Source organism: Triticum aestivum, chromosome 2D (assembly GCF_018294505.1).
Source record: "Triticum aestivum cultivar Chinese Spring chromosome 2D, IWGSC CS RefSeq v2.1, whole genome shotgun sequence".
In the NCBI taxonomy this organism is placed as follows: domain Eukaryota; kingdom Viridiplantae; phylum Streptophyta; class Magnoliopsida; order Poales; family Poaceae; genus Triticum; species Triticum aestivum.
The window spans coordinates 225971146-225987428 of record NC_057799.1 but is presented as its reverse complement, the minus strand read 5'-3'; positions in this window follow the sequence as shown (position 1 = coordinate 225987428).

The window sequence follows — 16283 nt, the reverse complement described above, 5'->3', positions numbered from 1 at the left end:
AATCTTAATTTTTAATTGTTGCCCGCGCAATGTTTCGTTATATTTTTACGTAAAAATTTATATTTAATCTGACTAGAAATTTCGGGATAAAAATATTTCGGATCCCATCAAAATGTGGGAAATTTTATTGAATTCTGTCTTGAACAGTTGGTTGAAATTATTAATCGTTGTCCTAGCTAGAAAATGGGTTGTACTTTTAACAAACTGTAAATGGGCTGTAGTAAATTCCATTAGAATTCAAAAATGGGCTGTACATTCTTACAAATCGCAAATGGGCTATAAGTTCTCTCCCACACACTTGTGGGCCTACTAAGTTGACGCGTCCCCTAAAAAAAGAAGTTGACGCATATGCAAGGCTTCGTCAACTTATTATAGTCAACACACGGTTCTAGCAGTAGTGGCCGTTGGATGTCCATCCAACGGATACCGTGCTTCTTCTTCAATCTCGCATATTCTAGCTTCACCCGCCCAAAAAATGATTCCTCCCCCTGACATCTAGGGCGCACCGTTTCGGAAGCTGACCTGTGGGCCTACTAAGTTGACGCGTACCAAGGGCTTTGTCAATTAGTCAATATGAACGGTTCTAGCTGCAGTGACCGTACGATGTCCATCCAACGGCCGTAGTGCTTCTTCAACCTCTGGTCTTCTTGCTCCAGCCGCCCAAAGCAGCGCCGGTCGTGTCGCGTGCTCCTGCCTCCTGTGGCCGGCTGTGATGCCGCGGAGGCCTCACCGCCCCTACTACTCCCACTGCTGGCCAGGCCATCCCTTTACTCACCCACACCCCCTGTTATTCCGCGGCGACGGCAGCCTCACACCGCAGCCGAACCGGTGAACCCTCGTACTCCTCTCCGCGCGGGCTTCCACTGCCGCATCTTCCTCGGCTCCGTGTCGTCCCCTTCCTAGGCCTCGCCGTCATCCACCGCCCTAGTGATCTCGCCGCGGCGTGGTCAACGTGGTCAAGGAACGGCTTCCATCCGACGTGGACTATACGTGGAGAGGCTAATAGCTGGGTCCACGACGGCAGCAAGGAAGTGCCTCCTTATTACGCGGAAAATAATGATTCCTGCACCTGACAGCAGGGACCCATCGGACGGGCCACCGTATTTCGCAAAAAAACGTTTGCCCCCTGATTGCTGGGACCCACCGGACGGGCCACCGTATTGCGCGAAAAAACGTTCCCCCTGCTATCAGCTCGGACCCACCGGAAGTGCCTCCTTATTACGCACAAAAAAAATGAATACTCCCCCTGCTGGTTGGGACCCACCTTGGTGGGAGGCTGGCTTGTGGGCCTACTAAGTTGATGGGGACGGAGTGCTTTGTCAACTTAGTCAATATGAACGATTCTAGCTCCAGTGACCGTACGATGTCCATCCAACGGCCGTAGTGCTTCTTCATCCTCTGGTCTTGTTGCTCCAGCCGCCCAAAGTAGCGCCGGTCGTGCCGCATGCTCCTGCCTCCCATGGCCGGCTGTGCTGCCGCGGAGGCCTCACCGCCCCCTACTATTCCCACCGCTGGCCAGGCCCTGCGGCGACGGCAGCCTCACACCACAGCCGAACCAGTGAACCCTCGTACTCCTCTCCGCGCGGGCTTCCACCGCCGCGTCTTCCCCGGCTCCACGTCGTCCCCTTCCTAGGCCTCGCCGTCGTCCACCGCCCTGGTGCTCTCGGCGCGGCATGGTCAACGTGGTCAAGGAACGGCTTCCATCGGACGTGGACTGTACATGGAGAGGCTGACAGCTGGATCCACGGCCGCAGCAAGGAAGTGCCTCCTTATTAGGCGCAAAATAATTATTCGTCCACCTGACAGCGGGGACCCACCAGACGGGCCACCGTATTTCGTGAAAAAACGTTTCCCCCTGACTGCTAGGACCCACCAGCTACATCTTCGCACGCAAGGAAGTGTGTCCGGGCAAAAAAAAAAGATTCGCCCCCTGACTGCTGGGACCCACCAGCTACATCTTCGCACGCAAGGAAGTGCCTGACAGTCGAGACCCACCTGGTCGAAGCATACGTAGTGTTGTCATTCTAGTCGTGAACGTGTACGTACATACTGGTCGATGTAGAGGCGCGCACGTGTCGTAGTAGAGGCGCGCACGTAGCATGTACACGTACGTACAGTGGCCAGGGTGCAAGAAAGTAAATACGGCCACGTACGTACATACGGGCGGGCTCTCGAACGTCTACTCGAGCGTACGTACGGCCAAGGCTCGTGTACATGGCTGGGTCAGAACGGAGAAATAGCGTCGTCGTCGTGTTCATGGGGAGCCAACCGACTGGGTCGGAACGGAATGCGTCGTCGTGTTCATCGGGAGGGCTTGGATGGAACAGCCGATGGAAACGAGGCCTGGTGTACCGCAAAACGGAGGAAACGACCTTGTGTTCGACCAGCCATGTTCAAAACAGGATCCTGTTCATCGGGAGGGGTCTGGCGTACCGCAAAATGGAGGAAACGGACCTCCTACGGTTGAAACGGGGGTCCTGTTGATCGGGAGGGGTGTGGCGTACCGCAAAACGGAGGAAACGGACTAGTGTTGGAGTGCTACGGTCGAAACGGGGGTCCTGTTCATCGGGAGGGGTGTGGCGTACCGCAAAACGGGACTCCACGGGATACTGTTCATCTCCACCGTCGACCCCCTCCAGCCTCCACGGGCTACTGTTCATCCACCGTCGACCTCCTCCAGCCTCCACCTGCGACTGTTCATCCACGGGCTCCTGTTCATCCAGCCTCCACCGCGCGCTACTCCACCGGCTACTGTTCAACCAGCCCTCTCCACGGGCTCCTGTTCAACCACCCCTCCACGGGCTACTGTTCATCCAGCCCTCCACCGTCTACTGTTCATCCTGCCCTCCACGGGGTGGTCCTGTTCATCCTGCCCTCCACGGGGTCCTGTTCATCCAGCCCCAACCGGCTCGATCGATCGGGGTCCTGTTCATCCAGAGGCAACACGACGGGGTCCTGTTCATCCACCCCCATTGGGAACTGTTCATCCAAACCCCCCAGCAACGCTCACTGTTCATCCAGAGGCAGCATTGATCAGCTTCAGTGAGCAGCCGTAGCGAAGGAATCGCTCGATCGTGTTCAGTTAACAGCCATCGATCGATCACTCGGGTTCAGTAACGCGTAGCCTGCAGTGCAATCGCTCGGGTTCAGTTAGAGCCCAACGCCTCGCTCGGGTTCAGTTAGAGCCCAACGCCTCACACCCACGCGCGTGCGTGTATGAGAGAAACGCGCATCGCTCGGCCCCGACCACCCACCATAACTGGGAACACCCCAATATTTTCCTCGCCCTCGCTTCTACCACGTTTTTTCCCGTCATGGACGGCCCAAAGAATGTCATGCAGCTGCGTCACCGGCCCGCCCAGGACGAAAAGCCCATTTTCTGTCATGATTTTTTTGTCATAGAAGTAGGACCCCACCACATCTATGATGATACCGGGTTTTGTCACAATGATCGTCATAGAAGTGTCATAAGTATGATAAAAAAAATTTGTTCGGCCGAAAATGTCACGGATGTGTCTTTTTTTGTAGTGCAATAAGTATGTGAGTTCTTTATGATTAATGTTGAGTCCATGGATTATACGCACTCTCATCCTTCCACCATTGCTAGCCTCTCTCATACCGCGCACCTTTCGCCGGTATCATACACCCACCATATACCTTCCTCAAAACAGCCACCATACCTATCTATTATGGCATTTCCATAGCCATTCCGAGATATATTGCCATGCAACTTTCCACCGTTCTGTTTATTATGGCACACTCCATCATTGTCATATTGCTTTGCATGATCATGTAGTTGACATCGTATCTGTGGCAAAGCCACCGTTCATGATTTTCATACATGTCACTCTTGATTCATAGCATATCCCGGTACACCGCCGGAGGCATTCACATAGAGTCATATTTTGTTCTAAGTATTGAGTTGTAATTTTTGAGTTGTAAGTAAATAAAAGTGTGATGATCATCATTAATTAGAGCATTGTCCCAAGTGAGGAAAGGATGATGGAGACTATGATTCCCCCACAAGTCGGGATGAGACTCCGGACGAAAAAAAGAGGCCATAAAAAGAGAGAAAAAGGCTGAAACAAAAAAAGAGAGAAAAAGAAAAAAATGAGAGAAAAAGATAGAAGGGACAATGTTACTATCCTTTTACCACACTTGTGCTTCAAAGTAGCACCGTGATCTACATGATAGAGAGTCTCCTATGTTGTCACTTTCATATACTAGTGGAAATTTTACATTATAGAACTTGTCTTGTATATTCCAAAGATGGGCTTCCTCAAAATGCCCTAGGTCTTCGTGAGCAAGCGAGTTGGATGCACACCCACTTAGTTTCTTTTGTTGAGCTTTCATACACTTATAGCTCTAGTGCATCCGTTGCATGTCAATCCCTACTCACTCGCATTGATATCTATTGATGGGCATCTCCATAGCCCGTTGATACGCCTAGTTGATGTGAGACTATCTTCTCCTTTATTTTGTCTTCTCCACAACCACCATCCTATTCTACATATAGTGCTATGTCCATGGCTCAAGCTCATGTATTGCGTGAAAATTGAAAAAGTTTGAGAACATCAAAAGTATGAAACAATTGCTTGGCTTGTCATCAGGGTTGTGCATGATTTAAATATTTTGTGTGATAAAGATAGAGCATAGCCAGACTATATGATTTTGTAGGGATAACTCTCTTTGGCCATGTTATTTTGAGAAGACATGATTGCTTTATTAGTATGCTTGAAGTATTATTATTTTTGTGTCAATATTAAACCTTTGTCTTGAATCTTTTGGATCTGAACATTCGTGCCACAATAAAGAGAATTACTTTGAGAATTATGTTAGGTAGCATACCACATCAAAAATTCTGTTTTTATCATTTACCTACTCGAGGACGAGCAGGAATTAAGCTTGGGGATGCTTGATACGTCTTCAACGTATCTATAATTTTTTATTGTTCCATGCTATTATATTATCTGTTTTGGATGTTTAATGGGCTTTATTATGCACTTTTATATTATTTTTGGGACTAACCTATTAACCGAAGGCCTGGTGCAAATTGCTATTTTTTTGCCTATTTCAGTGTTTCGCAGAAAAGGAATATCAAACGGAATCCAAACGGAATGAAACCTTCGCGAGGATCATTTTTGGAACAAACGCAATCCAGGAGACTTGGAGTGGACGTCAAGGAAGCAACGAGGCGGCCACGAGGTAGGAGGACGCGCAGAGGGTGGTAGGCATGCCCCCCACCCTCGTGGGCCCCTCGTGGCTCCACCGACGTACTTCTTTCGCCTATATATATACTCATATACCCTGAAAACATCCAGGAGCACCACGAAACCCTATTTCCACTGCCGCAACCTTCTGTACCTGTGAGATCGCATCTTGGGGCCTTTTCCGGTGCTCCCCCGGAGGGGGAATCGATCACGGAGGGCTTATACATCAACGCCATAGCCTCTCCGATGATGTGTGAGTAGTTTACCACAGACCTTCGGGTCCATAGTTATTAGCTAGATGGCTTCTTGTCTCTCTTTGGATCTCAATACAAAGTTCTCCTCGATTCTTTTGGAGATCTATTCGATGTAATTCTCTTTGCGGTGTGTTTGTCGAGATCCGATGAATTGTGGGTTTATGATCAAGATTATCTATGAGCAATATTTGATTCTTCTCTGAATTCTTATATGCATGATTTAATATCTTTGCAAGTCTCTTCGAATTATCAGTTTGGTTTGGCGTACTAGATTGATCTTTCTTGCAATTAGAGAAGTGCTTAGCTTTGGGTTCAATCTTGCGGTGTCCTTTCCCAGTGACAGTAGGGGCAGCAAGGCACATATTGTATTGTTGCCATCGAGGATAAAAAGATGGGGTTTATATCATATTGCTTGAGTTTATCCCTCTACATCATGTCATCTTGCCTAATGCGTTACTCTGTTCTTATGAACTTAATACTCTAGATGCATGCTGGATAGCGGTCGATGTGTGGAGTAATAGTAGTAGATGCAGAATCGTTTCGGTCTACTTGTCACGGACGTGATGCCTATATACATGATCATGCCTAGATATTCTCATAATTATGCGTTTTTCTATCAATTGCTCGACAGTAATTTGTTCACCCACCATAGATTATGCTATCTTGAGAGAAGCCACTAGTGAAACCTATGCCCCCCGGGTCTATTTTCCATCATATTATTTTCCTATCAACTAGCTATTTCTATCATTGTTTATTTCGCAATCTTTACTTTCCAATCTATCACAAAAATACCAAAAATATTTATCTTATTATCTTTATCAGATCTCACTTTTGCAAGTGGCCGTGAAGGGATTGACAACCCCTTTATCGCGTTGGTTGCAAGGTTCTTGATTGTTTGTGCAGGTACGAGGGACTTGCGTGTAGTCTCCTACTGGATTGATACCTTGGTTCTAAAAAACTGAGGGAAATACTTACACCACTTTGCTGCATCACCCTTTCCTCTTCAAGGGAAAAACAAAGCATGCTCAAGAGGTAGTAGCCGCGGCCGCGGCGCTCGGCGGGGGCCGACTGCTGCGGGTGCGGGAACCCGGGCGGGGGCAGCGCCTGGAAGGGGCCCGGGCCAGGCCGCAGCTGAGGAGCCGGGGCAGCGGGCGGGGCACCATCGCGGGTGCCGGGGGTGAGGGCCATGTGAGTGGCCCAAGTGCGCGACATCCTCATCTTCCGTTCCTCGAGCTTCAGGTACGCCACGACCTTGGGAAAAGTCGGATCGGTGATGAGGGGGAGGTTGGAGGTGGCGTTCCCGAAGTCATCGTTTAGGCCGGAGATGAGCGTGCTGAGAAGAAGCTCGTCGGAGACCTTCTCACCGAGGTGATGGAGCTCGTCGACAAGCTTCTTGAGGCGCATGCAATAGTCGTCGATGGACGAGTCGTGCTGCTGACACCCAAAAAACTCGTCGTGCAAGAAAACCATGCGCTGGAGTGCGTTATCGGTGAAGAGGCCGTTGAGCTTGGTCCAGACGGCGTGAGCATCATCCTCGGTGGAGACCACCGTGTGGAAGAGGTCCTTCGAGATGGTGGTGTAGAATCAACGGATGAGAGTGGCGTCGATGGTCATCCACTCTTCATCGTTCTCCATGAACCGGGAGTCCATGGAGCCATCGACGTGATCCCGGAGATTGTACTCACGCAAAACGAGGGAGAAATACGTCTTCCACGCATAATAGGTGGAGGTGAGGTGATCGAGGATGACGGGAAACCGACCAAGGATATTGAGATCGCGGATGAGAACAGGGTCGGGGCTGGCGAACAGGATGGTGCGGGTGGTGCGGGTGGAGGCAGAGGAACCGGGGGACTCCATGCGGCGCAGGAGGAGCGGTGGTACGGCGCGGCTCGGGAGAAGGGGAGGTGCGGCGGTGATGTCTACTACACAACCTTCTTCTTGTAGACGTTGTTGGGCCTCATGTGCAGAGGTTTGTAGGACAGTAGCAAATTTCCCTCAAGTGGATGACCTAAGGTTTATCAATCTGTGGGAGGCGTAGGATGAAGATGGTCTCTCTCAAACAACCCTGCAACCAAATAACAAAGAGTCTCTTGTGTCCCCAACACACCCAATACAATGGTAAATTGTATAGGTGCACTAGTTCGGCGAAGAGATGGTGATACAAGTGCAATATGGATGGTAGATATAGGTTTTTATAATCTGAAATTATAAAAACAGCAAGGTAACTAATGATAAAAGTGAGCGAAAATGGTATTGAAATGCGTTGAAACAAGGCCTAGGGTTCATACTTTCACTAGTGCAAGTTCTCTCAACAAGGATAACATAATTAGATCATATAACTATCCCTCAACATGCAACAAAGAGTCACTCCAAAGTCACTAATAGCGGAGAACAAACGAAGAAATTATTGTAGGGTACGAAACCACCTCAAAGTTATTATTTCCGATCAATCCATTGGGCTATTCCTATAAGTGTCACAAACAGCCTTAGAGTTCGTAGTAAAATAACACCTTAAGACACAAATCAACCAAAACCCTAATGTCACCTAGATACTCCAATGTCACCACAAGTATCCACGGGTATGATTATACGATATGCATCACACAATCTCAGATTCATCTATTCAACCAACACAAAGAACTTCAAAGATTGCCCCAAAGTTTCTACCGGAGAGTCAAGACGAAAACGTGTGCCAACCCCTATGCATAGATTCCCAAGGTCACGGAACCCGCAAGTTGATCACCAAAACATACATCAAGTGAATCAATAGAATACCCCATTGTCACCACAGGTATCCCACGCAAGACATACATCAAGTGTTCTCAAATCCTTAAAGACTCAATTCGATAAGATAACTTCAAAGGAAAAACTCAATTCATCACAAGGAGACAGAGGGGGAGAAACATCATAAGATCCAACTATAGTAGCAAAGCTCGCATTACATCAAGATCGTGCCACATCAAGAACACGAGAGAGAGAGAGATCAAACACATAGCTACTGGTACATACCCTCAGCCCCGAGGGTGAACTACTCCCTCCTTGTCATGGAGAGCGCCGGGATGATGAAGATGGCCACCGGTGATGATTCCTCCCTCCGGCAGGGTGCCGGAACAGGGTCCCGATTGGTTTTTGGTGGCTACAGAGGCTTGCGGCGGCGGAACTCCCGATCTAGGTTTCTTTTCGGGGGTTTCTATATTTATAGGAATTTTTGGCGTCGGTCTCACGTCAGGGGGGTCTCCGAGTCATCCACGAGGCAGGGGGCGTGCTCAGGGAGGCAGGGCGCGCCCTCCACCCTCGTGGATGGCTCGGGACTCTTCTGGCCCAACTATTTTACTCCCGGGGCTTCTTTTGGTGCATAAAAAATCATCACAAATTGGCACGTCAATTGGATTCCATTTGGTATTCCTTTTCTGTAAAACTCAAAAACAAGGAAAAAACAGAAACAGGCACTGGGCTCTAGGTTAATAGGTTAGTCCCAAAAATCATATAAAATAGCATATAAATGCATATAAAACATCTAAGATGGATAATATAGATACGTTGGAGATGGCTAGGGGTGGCGGCGCGGCTTAGGTTAGGGTTAGGGGAGGGGGAGCGGAAGCAGGTAGGGGGAAAGGGAGGCGGCGGCTGGACACGAGCGGCGGCGTGGGAGATGCGGCGGCAGCGGCGGCTGGACACGGGTGGCGGCGTGGGAGATGCGGCGGCAGCGGCGGCGGGGTGTGGCAGCGGCGACATGGTGCGGCGGCGGCGATGGAGATCGCGGCGACAACAGGGTTTAGGGTTAGGATCGTAGGTATGATACCATGTTGAGAGAGATTACTTTGGCAATGCAACTCGATGTATTGATTGGTGCATAACGCACGTATATATGGGTATATAAAGTGGGCCTCGACCTCAACTATACAATGACTAGGAGGTAGGCCAAGGTATACAATATACATGCACAACCGTATATTCAACATTTACCATGATTTGACCCTACTTTAATTTTTTCGGATCTGATACTTTTCGAGACGTCAGCGACTGTGTCGTCTTGATTAGATGGAAGACGCCATAGTTCGTGGTGCCTAGCCCTGGCCCGCGGTCCTATGCATGTATCCACACATAGCTTGGTCCCAAGATCCTTCTGGTCCTTCATACATCAAGTACATGCATGCGTATTATATATAGCCCGCCGGAAATAAAGCAATCGATCCGCTTCCTAGCTCTTTTTGGATTCTAGCTTAACCTAGCAAAGTACTAGCGTGTCACGCCGGTCGGAATCGATCCATCAACCTCGTTTAATCTCGTCCTGCTAGTGCGCTTCACCATAAGCTGTGAGAGTGTGCATATGGTCCACCCAGGCTCCCCAAACTACGTCCGGACAGATGGCCTGGTCATAAAATTCTGGCTCAGTCGCATCCTTTATATCGGCCCGTCCGGGCTGACCGATACACTCATATCTAGCCTAAATCTGGGTGGACATAAGAAGACCCGGACGGGTCGGATCCAACACACTGTCGCCCATCCAATTCCATATATATTCATCCCCATCCCCATCCACTTCACACCACTCCATCTCCGCTCCAAGCACCATTCTGACGATCTCTGGCCTTCTTTGGCATTGTCGGCGGCGGATCCAACTCTGATCACTTTCGATATGTGCACTGGAACCTCATCCCATGAGGGCATGAGGAGGAGATGGTCATCTGCATTGCTCTCTACCGCTCCCGGAGGAGTCCACCTGACAGTAGTCGGACTCGATCCGGAGGGAATCCATTGCGTCTGCGGAATTGTTACTTGAATTCGCCGGCGTGGTGGCGGGAGGCACTTGCCCACTGCCTTGCGCGGAGGTGGTGCGGTTCATTTGGCGCCCAAATGTCGCACCAGCGACGCAGCCCCTTTGAGGCACGTCAACACCATGGGTTCCGAGTGAGAGGTAAACGTCGGCATGAGCCATGGCCCGTCTGCTAACATGGAGTGGAGTGCCCCTTGTGCGAGGCAGGGGACGCGGGAGGCCGCGGAGGCTGAGTCGCACGCTGCGGTTGAGCCTCTATGGGTGACTGGCACCCCCGGCGTCGCAAATCAAGTCGTGGTGAAGGTGTCGGGCTACAACAAAGAGGGGTCTATCGTGGACTTCACATCGACCAGCGGTGTCCATGCCATGGGAAGCTACGAGGAATAGTAGGGTATGTGAGATGGTGACGCCTCGAGTCCCACGAGACGGTCTGTGTCTCATGTCCTACTCTACCATGCTGGCGACCAGAGCTTCACTTCATGGGTGGCTCATTGCCGCTGGACATGGACATAGACATGAAGGCGAACGAGTGCGGGGAAAACTTTAGACTAGGTTCTAAGTTGCATGTAATTGTGTGGATTTAAGGATTCTATAATATCGTATCCAGTTGTAGAAGAGAAAATCTGATGTATAACCGGTCACTGTCCACGGACACGTCCGGAGACGTCCGTGAAGCGGCCGAAATAGCTATCGTTGATTGGAGATGCTCTAACTTGCATTGATGATGATATAGACCATGACCAAGTAAATAAAGGATCTTGCATGCGTGCATCAGTGAACTTAGGGCATCTCCAACGGAAACCCATAAATTTTCTCCCGCATCCATCCTCTGACAGGGGGGATCAGTCTGCGGACACGGATGTGGCAGGACGCCATCCAACCGTAGCTGCATGCATTTTCACAACAATTTGAACCAACCGGACGAAATCCGTTCAAACAAGTCCAGATTTCATATGAACATGGCCGGATTTCATATAAACATGATGGATTTCATTACAAATACATCAAAGCGGTGCTAGGTCGTCTGGACTATAATTAATACCTAATCTAAATGATCGCCGATGTTCGGTCCTTGTGTCTGACCATCAGCCCCGAGAACTGAAGCTTCATTGTCCCCAGTTCCGCCTCGACGCTCTCCAGCTCTGCCTCCATAACCTCCGCATCCGGAGCCCCGGGAACTGAAGTTGTCCGCCTCAATGTCGTCGCCAAGCGACTAGTCGGGAGAAGATACTCAGCCCACCAAGATTGGCGTCGATGGGAGGGGAGGAGCGGTGGCCTTCCTGGGAAACGAGCGGCGACGACCTATCGTACACTACTCTTCCTCGCTCCCGGCGGCGCCCGTGGACGTGCCGACTTCTTCGTGGTCGTGGGGACGGGGCGCGGCCTCCTCCTCGTCGGTGTCGTTGAACAATGCCTCACCGCCTCGTCGCCGCACTCCCTGCCGGCGGCCGCCACCTCCGCCACCCATTGCCGGTACAGCCAACGAGTGAGGCGAATCTCGCAGGCGGAGAAGTAGGACTCGAGCAACGCCTCCCGCTCCGCCAGGTCCGCGTCCGGCGCTACCGCCCTGCCGGCGGTGACCTGCTCCTCCACCTGCAATAGCTCTTGGAGAAGGTTGTGGTTGTAGTTGGTGTCAGCTTGCGCCTCCCAAAACCGGTCCTCCCGCACCATGTCCACATAATAGGCACAGGCCTCGCCGATGGTTATGGTGAAATGCACCAGCGAGGGTGGAGTGGAGGAGGAGGGTGGCAGTGGCTCGTCATGAGAGGCGTCCTCCATTTACACGTTGTCCTCGGAGGTGTCCTCCAGCTGCCTGTCAGCCTGCCAATCAGCAGCAATGCCGGCCATGGCCTTGTTCTGCTCCGACGTCAGCCCGTCCCAGAGAGCTTTGGTTGTCGAGGGATCCATGGCAGGGAGTTGTGCAGAGAGGGACGACTGTGTCTATGGCCACGACAATAGTTTATATAGCACCGATGGGCGACAGAGAGGCAGACGGATGGCGCCAAAGGAGACGCCTCCGCAACCACGTGCCATGAATGAGGGTGGCAGATGGACGGACGGGCCGTCGTAGTGTCGTTTGAACACACAGTAGTAACCTGCACCGGGAAGCGGCATGGATGGCGCTCTCTCAGCCGGCGTGCCTATCGGAATCAGGGCTCCGGGGACCCAAGAAAGTTCGAACACTCGGGTGCGCTCGCTGCCTCCGGCTAAGTCCTATCTCGCGACCCGCTACCTCACGGCAATGCTCCGGCGTGCTCGAGCTAGAGAAGAAGAACAGAGAACACGACAGTTTACCCAGGTTCGGGCCAACTTGCGGTGTAAGACCCTACTCCTGCTTTGTGGTTGGATTGCCCCGCGAGGGAGGATGAACATGAGTGCACAAGGGGAAAGATGGACGACTCTCTCGAACCCCGCTCTACGGTGGCGCCCTGCCCTTACTTATACTAGCCTTGGTCCTCTTCCCCCCAAAACGCATGGCAGGAAGGGTTGCCACAACGGCCAATTCAAAGGGGGACAGGGGTGCAGCTTATCCTAAATAAAGGCGGTCTTCGCCTGCAAAAGCTTCCTGCTGTCACGTGCCGGTGGGCTCGGTGGTGACCTCCGTCCTGGCAAGCTTGTCGTCCTGGTCCTCGTGCACCAAATGGATAACCTTTGGGGATTGCTTTGGGAACCGGTGCGCCACCCTTGCTCCCTTAGCATGAAAGAGGAAAGCCCCCTCTACCCCGCCTACTGGGACGACCTCTAGCTTCGCCCGTCACCACGCGCGTAACCCACGTGAAGACACAGGGCCACGTGACTCCGCTTGTCGGATTACGGGTTCTGGCAAACCCTTGAGGTTCGAACACTGGGGTGCGCATGAATATCTCTCTCTCCCTAGCTCGCTCTCGCAATGATCTCAAGGCCTAGCCCGACGAACCCAAAGAACAAGAGACATGAGAGTTTATACTGGTTCGGGCCACCATTGCGGTGTAATACCCTACCCCAGTGTGGTGGTGGTGGATTGCCTTGTAGGCAGAGGATGAACAAGTACAAAGGACGAACAGCCTCCTGAGGAGAGGTGTTCTTGAGCTTGGTGAGCTTGTGTGTGCAAGGATGATCTCAATGATCCGTCCCCTACTAGGGTGGTGGCTAGTCCTATTTATAGAGGCCCTGGTCCTCTTCCCAAATGTTAGGCGGGAAGGGATCCCACAACAGCCAATTTTGAAGGGAGACAACTAGTACAAGCTATCCTGACAAAAGGTGGTCTTCGCCTGCCAAAGGTTCTGGTGGTGACGCTGTCGTGGGCTCCGCGGTGACCTCCGTCCTGCCATCCTACTGGTCTTGGTCTCGTTGCACCGATATGGAAACCTTTGCCTGATGACTCGGGACTCCTCGCTTGCGCCAGCCCCTTTAAAACCAAAGAGGAACGAGTACTCTGCGACCGCTGGCGCCCGCCTGGACTTGATCGTCATGGCTCACGTTACGCGCACCTCGCGAGGTGCCCCTTGCATAGATATCTCCGCTCCTCGGGAGCCAGCCTAGCAAGGCTGCCCCTGAGGAGGTCTTGTGTCGTCCGCCTCACGAGGCTTGGCCCCTCGCGAGGGTCTTGAGTGGTTGCTGATGAAGATGGGTCATACCAGGCCGTCGGTAGATCCACGCCCTGGGCCACAGGCAGGCAAGTCTGGGTACCCCCGTTCCCAGGACGCCGACAGTAGCCCCCGGGCCCAAGGCGCGCTCGGACTTGGCTTTGAGGCGAAGCCAAAGGGCAAGTGCGGAGCGCCGCGGGCCCCAATAGCCTGCAGCCTTGATTGATGCGTGGTGACTGACGGGACGTGGGTGCCTCCACTTCCCCACGCAGCCTCGATTTCTGCCTGGCGAGGCAACCACTGTTGTCTACACAGCTCTGCCTCCATTACAGGCAGCGCGCTCCGTAGCTCCCTCATCTTCTGGAAGACAGCAGATTCCTTCCCCCGGTCCGATCTAACACCAACTCTCCCCACCGCCATGGCACCAAGCCGGAAGAAGAAGGGGAAGAAGGAGTCCGGTACCTCAGCCCCCACGCTAACGGTCTTCGAACCTGCCATCGAGCGGTCGGTGGTGCTCAATCAGGAAGTGATGGACAAGGTGCACCCAGTGCTCGCCGCCGATTCCAATGAGTGGGGGGCGACGGTGGCCTGGCCTGCTTCCCGCGCAGCGATTGATAGGACGGCCACCGAGGTCCCCATCCATCTTCACGCCCTCTGAGCTGGTCTGATCCCTCCCTTCTCCGACTTCTTCAATGCGGTGCTCTCGCATTATCAGATCAATGCACTGCACCTCGATCCCTTCTCGCATTATCATCCTCCTTGCTGTCTTCGCCTTCGTCAGCGAAGCCATGGTGGGCATTGCTCCTTCCATGGCCTTACTTCGCCACTTCTTCTCGCTGCACCTGACAGATGCTCTCCAGCGCTCGGGGTGTGTATCCCTTCAGGCTGTTGCGGCGACGGCCGGCTTGGGGATCGATTTCGAGCTCTCGCCGGTCGTCGGAGGTTTTCGGAAGCGGTGGGTGTTTGTGGATGTTGGTGTGCGCAGCACCCTGCTGCTGCTCCCGCAGGTTCTGGCTGTCCCAAGCTCCGGCTGGGGGCACGCGAAGCTCACCGACCGGCGGCTCGCCCATGTCTGGCACCGGCTGGCCAGGCTGAAGGGCCTCAGGGTGACGGCGCCTATGGTGGTGAAGGAGTTCATCTAATGTCGCATCGCTCCGCTTCAGATCCACTCCCAGCCGATGTGGACCTTCTCCGGCTACGGGGACCGCATGAGGCTTCAGGTGCCAGCTCTTGCTCCTGAGGCGCGGCGCATGGTGCTCAAGCTCCTGACGTGCGACCGAATGCCAGCCAGCCTGCCGGAGGAAGGCTGCCTTCTGTACTGCTGCTCGAACAAGGTGGAATTTGCAAAGTAGATGCCCCCCTTCGACGAATGGGGATTGCGCCCGGCAGGCCTTGAAGCACTACAAAAAAATACACTTCCGTGATGATACGTGTTTGTCACTGTAGGTCATGTTTGTTGTCATGCATGTACATCCATGATGATTTTATGACAGAATCAAGATAGTCATACCTGTTCTGTCGTATAAGTGTTCCATGACATTAATAAAAATATCATCATGGAAGTGTCCACTTCCATGACGATAAATCGCGCGTCATAGAAGTGCTTTCCTCAAGGGTGACCGACACATGGCATCCACCGTAACGGCTGATATATCTCCAACGTATCTATAATTTTTGATTGTTCCATGCTATTATATTCTGTTTTGGACATTATTGGGCTTTATTATACACTTTTATATTATTATTGGGACTAACCTATTAACCGGAGGCCCAGCCAAGAATTGCTGTTTTTTTGCCTATTTCAGAGTTTCGCAGAAAAAGAATATCAAACGGAGTCCAAACGGAATGAAACCTTCGGGAACGTGATTTTCGGAACGTACGTGATCCAGAGGACTTGGACCCTACGTCATGACATCAACTAGGAAGCCACGAGGTAGGGGGGCGCGCCTACCCCCCTGGGCGCGCCCTCCACCCTCGTGGGCCCCACGTTGCTCCACCGACGTACTCCTTCCTCCTATATATACCTACGTACCCCCCAAACTACCAGATACGGAGCCAAAAACCTAATTCCACCGCCGCAACCTTCTGTACCTGTGAGATCCCATGTTGGAGCCTGTTCCGGAGCTCCGCCGGAGGGGGCATCGATCACGGAGGGCTTCTACATCAACACCATAGCCTCTCCGATGATGTGTGAGTAGTTTACCTCAGACCTTCGGGTCCATAGTTATTAGCTAGATGGCTTCTTCTCTCTTTTTGGATCTCAATACAATGCTCTCCCCCTCTCTTGTGGAGATCTATTTGATGTAATCTTCTTTTTCGGTGTGTTTGTTGAGACCGATGAATTATGGGTTTATGATCAAGTTTAGCTATGAACAATATTTGAATCTTCTCTGAATTCTTTTATGTATGATTGGTTATCTTTGCAAGTCTCTTCGAATTATCAGTTTGGTTTGGCCTACTAGATTGATCTTTCTTG